General features: G+C 40.9%; 1 long non-coding RNA gene across 1 annotated transcript; it reads left to right on the top strand.

Moving 5' to 3' along the window:
• The first annotated feature begins 1366 nt into the window (after positions 1–1366).
• On the top strand, positions 1367–4021 carry LOC122465128. Its single transcript, XR_006289712.1, has 3 exons — positions 1367–1443; positions 2649–2794; positions 3135–4021. It is a non-coding gene; the product is annotated as an uncharacterized LOC122465128 (long non-coding RNA).
• Positions 4022–8870: the final 4849 nt, after the last annotated feature.

The raw sequence follows: 8870 nt of genomic DNA on the forward strand, positions 1-8870 counted from the left end.
AAGTAGTTTTAAAAACCAGTACAGCTGGCTCTTCCACCTACAGAATATATTGCTCCCTGTGCTACTCCTGCTTCATATAAGATTCATACCAGTTTGTGTCTGCATGCTTAATCTTGCATTTACTTCATTAAAACAGCAAAAGGTGACTGTCTCCTATTTAAAACATGCACTGCAAGTCAGCACACATAGGTTCTTGTCCCTGCGTTGCCTCAGATTTCTTATGTGTGACCTTCGGTAAGTCCCTTAACCCCTCCTTGTGTTTATATCTGTAATATGTGGATAATAGTGACAGAACCCTCTGTTTATTAATCCCAGCATTCCTCAATTTCTCTTCAGGTGTGAAAGGGGGAGAAATTTATAGAAGCTGGGGAGGGAGCTGTAGGAAAATAAGAAAAATGTGTATAAGGGGGAGCTAGAGCACTGAGGGGAAAAAGGGAACAGACGAGAAGCACGTCTATCAGTGTTGTTACTGTCATCAGCTGCAGTTGTAGCAGGCAGCACGGAGTACGGATAAGGGGTTGATGGTTACCCAACACCAACCCCACACCCTGAAGACCCTTTGCAGGGGAATGGTGCAGTGTATTTGTTACCCAGAGTTTTCAGAACCCCCAACAGGTGCAACTTAACTATTTCACTCCAGGAGGTGTAAGGAATAAATCAACAGGAACACAACAATTCTGTCTGATAAGATTCATCCAAGTAAGCATGCTCTTGTCTAACACTGCAGTTTATTAGATTTAAGCACACACAAACATAAGCAATAGGTTTAGAACATCCCAGATATTTATCTAACATCTGGAATGGTACTGAGTAATTAACAGCAAGTTCGCAGTGGCCAGTTGCTCATCCACTCTGGAGAAAGGGTGTCAGGAAAAACATCTCTCAAGATGGCTTCAGAGGACTGCTCCAAAGTACACTGTATTAAGCTAATCTTTTATAACTAACTTCTACAAAACACATAGGTCATAACAGAGTGACTATTATAAGTGACTATTGCATTGTCACTTTTCTAACTTTCAATAAACTTTTAATATCAGAGGCGTCTAGACTCAAGGTTTTCCAACCACCAAGGTTTTCCGTCTCAGTTGTTTGCTTGTTTGTCCCCTCCTCTCATTCTGATTAGCAGAAACTGTCAGCTAGATATGACCATGCTTCTGAAAGCCTATCTCCAAATTAACCCTTAACTATGTGGTATTCTATTTCATTACTTCGGGGTGGCTGAATGCACATAATATGGTTGCAATTAACTTGATCACATTCTGGGGTATACACACCCCTCAAATCCAGGGCAACAAATTGAAAATTGTGCTATAATTGTAAGCTGTCATGTTAAATGCTATGTATTTTTTCCTGGCCCATCTTGCAGGCTAGGGGTCTCTATAAGGAAACGTACAGTCTGGTTGAGCAGCAGCCTATCTGCAAAAAGAGCCTGCCTAGAGTCAGGTGAGTTGAATTGTGCCTCTCTGCCTAAGGGAGCAGCCCGCTTTGTGTCTCTCTGTTTTTGGTTCTTGTGTGTTAAATTTCTGGATTTCAAGACATAAAGTAATGTTATGTTGCAACTGTCCAGCAAAAGTATTTTATGTTTTTATCTAACTTCTGTTTGTATACTGTGAACATAACGAATGTCCTGTGAGCATCCCCTGAGGATGCTAAAATAGGACAAAAAGAAAGGGAGTATGTGCAGAACAACCAAGCCCCTCATCTTAGCCTAATATGAGGTGGAAAAACCTTCATTGTCTGCATGTAGGTAGTGTAGAGCAATGGTTCTCAACCAGGGTTCCAGGGCCCCTTGAGAGGCCACAAACAGGTTTCAGGGGGTCTGCCAAGCAGGGCTGGCATTAGACTTGCTGATGCCCAGGGCAGAAAGCCAAAGCCCCACTGCATGGGGCTGAAGCCTGGGGCCCTGAGCCCTTCCACCTGGGGTTAAAGCTGAAGCCTGAGCACCTTAGCTTCACAGGGCCCCTTGTGGCATGGGGCCCTGGGCAATTCCATTGCTTGCTACCCCCGAATGCTGGGCCTGGCTATTATATGCAGAAAATCAGTTGTGGACGTGGACTTTTAATAGTATGTTGGGAGGGTTGGGGGCTTAGATAGAAAAAGGTTGAGAACCCCTGGTGTAGAGGAAGTATGAAAGGTGTAACCTGCACAGCAGTGCTTTTCTGGAGATTCAGGTGCAAACTGACAGTCCAAGGTAACTCCTAGAGATTCGCTATGGATGGATTAAGGCAGTCTGGAGCTTAAGGCAAACCCCTATATGGGCCTGTTTATGTGGCCCCCACCCCCTGATTGCAGTGTTGGGGGTGGCAGGGACCACACACAGAAAAGCCCTTGGCTAGGGTACTGGGGAGTCTATCACCACTCCTCTCCTGGTGACATGGGCACTCTCTTCTTTCTGACATTTAACTGATGTTTTTCAAGAAGCAGGAAGGCAGCATTCTTTGAAGACCTGCCCTAAAGGGACTGTAAAAACACCCGGCTCCCTTGAGTGCATAAATAGTAATATTTCATTCCACTTTTCCTGTAAAGCATCAGTGCAATTTATAGGGAAGTATCCAAAGCTCTTATCTATTATGGACCTTGCTAATGTGACTGATATGAGAGCAGCCAAGCCAACTTTAAGAGATAGACCATAACATTCCTTGTTCCAGCTTATTTTTCTTGGGAGAACCCAAGTATAAGCAGATCCCATCAAACAGAGTCAATATGGGACAATTTCAGAACCAGGCCCGAAACTGACATGCCACAGGATATCCAGGGAAAGCTTTCATTGTCCTGCAAAGTCATTCAGAAAACTGTAAGTACTGGCTTTGGATATTGCTCTCACACAGCCTTCCTGTAGTGTGTCCCTCTCAGGTCATGGTCATACTATACAGTATTTTAAAACTGACCAGAGGCACACAAAACACTTCCCTGCCTGTTGTTTTTGAAGCTCTAACAAAATGGGTATTTGAGTTTATGGCACATAATAAATACAGTAAAGCTTATGGCATATAATAAAATAAAGCACTGCTGTCGAAGAATGTACATAGACCATCTGGGAGTTGTCACAGTTGAAAAGAACTACTGTGGCTTGCAAACTCTGCTCTAGTGTCAAACAAGTATAACTGTGCTCACTCTGTTAATTCACCTTGCAGACCGTCAGGAGTGACCTGTGACTGACTTCTTAGTCCACTGGAAATGTAACTCTAGGAATGCCTATGCTTTGACAGAAGGTTGTTGCTTCTTGCCTCAAGTTCAATGCCTACTAGCATCTCCGTGACTTCCCTCAGTCCTGTCAGTTCCATCAGTCACAGCACAATCACATAGTCATTAATTGACCCGTAATTAACCTGAAAGCATGATTGTCATCTATCTTCTCACTGTCCTTATTAACACGAGATTTTCATTCCATCTCATTGGGCTCTGAGTATGTGGGTTTACATATTTTTGTGTAGTATTTAAGGGTCTGACTCTTTGTATTGTGTAAGACTTTTTGCTGCCTCAGTAACTGATGCCTTTGGCTGCTGAAAAGCAGAACCTGAAATTTAACAGCCAAAAGTTATTTTTAATTTTCTTCTGGTGGAGAACTAGTATTTCAGTTAAAAGTAAACATAACAAAAATGGATGCAAAAATAGGAACTAGTGAATATTCATCTCTTTTACTTCTGGTAGTTTTAAGTGCTGCATTTGTTTGCACATCTGTACATTTACACTGCAAGTGCTGCCCAAGAAGATGGATCGAATGCCATATTGTTGTGAAGAGAAAACCATTTGTAGTAACTAGCAGTGACTATGGCTACACCCACTGAAGTATGGACACCTTGCTGGGAAAGATACATGTGCATAACTTGCACCAGTTTTGGTTTACCTGGCCCTACTGTATTTGTCTGATGCCACTCTTTCATGGGGGGTAACCAATGGGGACATTCTGAGAAGCTGCTTAATTAATATAAGTGATTGATTTAATTTTAGAATGGGTAGGAATGTTACTTTTGATGGACATTGCAGACTTAACAAAATCTCCCAGGTTATAAACATCAAAGCACAGTAGTTGTCTGGATCATTGTCTCACTGTAATGCTGAAGAAAGGCATTCTGGCAAAATCAATAATAGTGAGATTTAATATGTGCTTTCAGTTTAGCTGCATATATTTGATTGTGGCTAGCTCTTTAATACTGAAGGAGGGAGAATGCAAGATAGGAAACTATGCAGAGAGCAGCCACAATCCCAAGACTGGCACTAGCTTCCCAAAAGAAAGTGGAGATGGTCTGATCCTGGGAACCCCTCGAGACCTACTGGCAAAAGATTCACTTTCATGTAACAGCAACTCCTATCAGACCTGAAAACAGGTTTTCCTCTGGACAGGAGGGGAGGTGATTGTCTCCCTGTCTCTAATGTAAATTAAACATGGTCAATCAAAGACAATGGGGATATATTTGCACACTGAGGCAACAGGAAATGCAAATTAGAAGATCCCAACATAGACAACATGGCATCTACACACCAAAGAACAAACAGCGGGGTTGTGGTAATAGTGTCATATAAACTGCCCAGCTTCTGCAAGATCTTGCTAGAGGTCACTTTATTGTGCCTCACTATCTCTGTTCATAGTACCTAGTGACATTTCATCTCCCTAAAATGGAGCCAATGATTTGAATTACTCAGCACTATAAATGAAATATTGCAGTGTGCAAGACTGCTATAGCTATATTAGGTCATTAGGCCTTTCACATAAGGCTATCCTCCCCAGATTCCTGACCTAGTAACTCGAACAACCAAAGAAGACACTGCCCCATAGAATCAATCCTAACATTTACACCTTGTCCAGTGCGTGCTGGAATAGATCTTTCCAATAGTCAATGCTGTAGATATTTATACATCATAGGCAATTCAATAAAGCTCATAGTTAGGTATTTTACCAGCAACTCAATAGTCTGATGTAAAGAGCTTCCACTAGCAAGGGCTCACAACAGTTTAGAGGTGACAGATTGCATAGGCCAATACTGACCACGATGTGTGGTGTTTAAACATGTAGCCTATGGATTCTTTAGAAAAAATATTTTAAAAAGAAGCTTTTTCAATTTTGCACATCAATGTCATTCTAATTATATACAGCCATCTCTTGAATCAATTACCACAGCTGTTTTGTGGACAGGATGCCAGCGTAGGCATGAGAGAAAGATGGTCTTGGGCATCAGACAGGTAATTGCGATGTTCCTCCAAAGCCCATGCCATGCTACTCTTTATGATCTTGGGCAAATCACTTAGGCCAAAATTTTCACATCTGTGATCATAAATTCAGAGGCCCATATATCCGTATTTAGACATGGCCTGATTTTCAGAGGGGCTGAGCATTAGCAACTATCAAATTCAATAGTAATTCAGAGATGTTCAGCATTTCTCGACACTAGGCCACTTATTTAGGAACCTAAATATGGATTTAGGTAGCTGATTTTAGACAACCAAGTGTGAAAATATTGACCTTAAACTTTTGATGCCTCAGTTTCCACCTCTAATAGAGGGGTATCTTTTTAAAATACACCTCTAGTGTCTACAATGAAGGGGTGTTATGAAGATTACTTTATTAATATTTGTGATTGAAAGCACTATGGAAGTACAAATAATTGTCACTGTACCCACAGCTATCCACTAACTTAAAGAATCCTTGTAAGTAAACATTATGAGTCACATTTATTTTACTACATGGTGTATTAAATATATCTGATACTTTTGGGTTCTTTAGTATTGTACAATATTGCCTAAAATCTACTGTGTTACAGTGTCATTCTTAAGACCTGCTCCTGCGTAGATTAGTGTTTTTCAGGCTAAGAACATATGGGCTAGTCCCTTCTTGCCCACTAATCTTACTGCTGAATCAAAAGCTTAGGACAAATAAGTTTAATACTAATTATGCAGTAACTGTCCTAATAACGTTTGTAAATAGAAGAGAAAACAAACAAAACAAAACAGAAAAAAAATACTCATTTGGCTGTAGAGCCAGAATAGAAGATGGCAGAAAATTCATTATTGATCTCCCCTGAAACTTGTAATCCCATGACCTTCGTCTATATGCTGCAGCTGAGAAGAACATCTGCAGGATTTTCTGCTGTTCATTCAGCGATCAAGTGGCTCATTGCTTCAATAAATATGCCTGCTTCTTAGAGACAATGCTAGTCTTAAGGGACATTTTGTTGTTCCTTTCCAAGCTCAGCTGAGAGTTGGAAATCAGGTGTTGAAATAAGATTCATTTCAATTTCCTGTGACAGGTTTTACACTGGGCTTCTCTGTAACAGATGATGCACCATATACATGTATCAGTCCATGTAGTCGTGGATTTTTCTGCTTGTTTAAATCAATCTTTTTCCTATATTACTATTGGGCCATATCCTGGAATCCCTACAGTATTTTTACTCAGTAGTTGGGGAGGTTTTTTTTGTTTGTTTTTATTGAGTAAGAACTAAGGGCCTGATTCTGCTCCCCCTTCTCTGGTTGAATAGTACCTTACCCCCTGCATGGAAGACAGAAACAGGCCCTTTGTAAAGAATTGAGGATCTGACTCATTGAGACTTAACTATATTAAATCTAAGTCTAAAATGTACAGGAAGAGAAGCGGGGTGTAGGGGGAAATGTGGTGCACTCTAATTCTGACCTCAAGAATCATTACATTTTTATAGTAACATGTATTTTCATAAAAGGCCTCAGATATGCAGAAGTGGAGACTGACATCTGTCCACAAAGAGATACAGCAAAGGAAGCAGAACTACAAGTTTCACTTACTGTCCCCCACTGTGCTTCTATAATGACCCACAGGGGCTACCTGTAAGAGAGAGAGAGGAGAGTTGAGGCATTATCTCTACGACAGTTTTTAGTCATTGGCTTAGCTACACAAATGTAACTTCCTACTGCAGACTTTTCAAGAGGGAGGTAAGCTGATTGGCACAAATCACAGTTGTCCAGGTATTGTAGAGGATTGTACCAGTTCAATGCCATCAGCATACTCTGGTGGAATACTAGGAAAAGTGAAATGAACATTCTACAGTTAGACCTGGTTGGGAAATGAATTTAATTTTGTTTTGGTTTGGACAAACCAACAAAGACATTTTGGTGAAAGAGTTTCCATTTTGTCAAAAAGGCGCTTTTGGTGAAAAAATTTGGCCAGTTCTACCCCCCCAGACATTCCAGTGAGCAAGATTAAAAAATAGATCACTGTATTGTGTAGCACTAGTAAAATAATTTTAAATGTACAATGTCTAGAAAAGATTTAGTGTAATATCATTTTGATTAAAAGAATAAGACTACAGTTTGCTGAAAGACCTGAAGTGCTTTTCTTAAGTGAGGTTCACATAGGTAATTAACTGTAGAATTAGTAATCAGTTACTGGCAGGTAGAACAAATTGCTTTTACTTAAGAAAAGTACATAACATAGCATTTGGTTCTGTTTGAATACATACATCTAGTATGCTATTAAAATAATTACATGAGGCCGTAAAAGTCTGTGTGACATTGGGACAAAAATATAAAGGAAAAAGCTTACATGAGTGAACAAAGACGCTTGAGTAGCTGTGACTGTAGGAACCTTTCAAATTATTACTAAATGCATTGCCAACAACTTCCCAGTTGTACATCTCACAAGCAGCTGAAAATGAGATTGAGGAGTGAACAATGTTTCCCTCAGGACATTCATCTATCTGTTATATGTTTAGGATTTGTTTCCCTCTCCCAATGTTTATTGTTTGGGAAAGATGCTGGAATGGAGCACTGAAAACTGAAGCTCTCAGATTATCCATAAAGCAGGTGTTTCAGATTTCAGAAATTTGGGGAATATTGGCATAAAGAATGTGGATATATCTGCTAGGAACTGCATTAAGAACATTGTATTGAGTCCCCGTAGGCCTGTGAACAGCCCTAGCTTTTCTTTACTACTGACTATGGTTGCCTGTGAACCAATGTCTTACAGATAAGAGTTCCTTTACCCAATACAAATCTGAAAAGCCTTTCAGTCTCCATTAGTCTGCTTTCTAGCACCTGGATAGATAAGCAAATGATCCACCTGCTCCCTTACTCTGAAGGAAAAAGTGAATATAAGTCTGTAACACAGCACAAAGAGAGGATGCTTATATTTACCACAGCTCAAAGTTGTGACCACCACAGACCTCTCATGGTTAATGGGTGAACCACGCCTTAGATCCCTTTTTATCCCTCTCAGTTGCACCCTTCAGGTTATATGCCTGCCTTTCTCCAGCTCAGTCAGGGTGGAATCACAGTTTAGTCACTCTGGGCCAAAGCCTCCATTGCCCCATTTCCCAAGTGTGTTAATGTGACAGGCCCTGCATCTGGCACCTGTAAGCCTTTTCACCCAGGAACCTGTGACAGCAGCTAATTAGGGACTGAAAACCAGCTTCTTCAAAACAAAACACTGTGTATTCTTTCACCCAAAGGTACAAAGCAGGCAGAGCAAAGGGTTAAAGTAGCAAAACATCCTATACACATTACCTACACCTCACTTTTTCCTTGCAAGCATGTACAAGTTCCTTCCAGCCCAGCTAACCCTCATCGTGGCTGGGAGAAGCAGAGCAATCCTGCTCACAGCAGGCTCTTTGCCCTACAAGGATCCCCGCCGGTCTAGGTGTCAGGTTCCATCTGCTGACAACCTGCCCTTCTTCTTTATGCCCCCGTCTTTAAAGTTTTAGTATTCCCTTTAATCCTGGGCTTTTAGACTGGGATGAATACAACTTGCCAGACTAGCTCAATGCAGACAGGGTGTATTCCCCCAGTGAATGGTTTCCCCATTGTTTCCTCAGGACTCTTGCCAAACTTTTTTATCTTATCTTTGCCATTGTTTCATTTTCTGTTAGTTCCTCCCTTTCAGTCTCCCTTTGAATTAATTCTGT

The sequence above is a fragment of the Chelonia mydas genome, chromosome 3 (genome assembly GCF_015237465.2).
Source record: "Chelonia mydas isolate rCheMyd1 chromosome 3, rCheMyd1.pri.v2, whole genome shotgun sequence".
Lineage (NCBI taxonomy): Eukaryota > Metazoa > Chordata > Testudines > Cheloniidae > Chelonia > Chelonia mydas.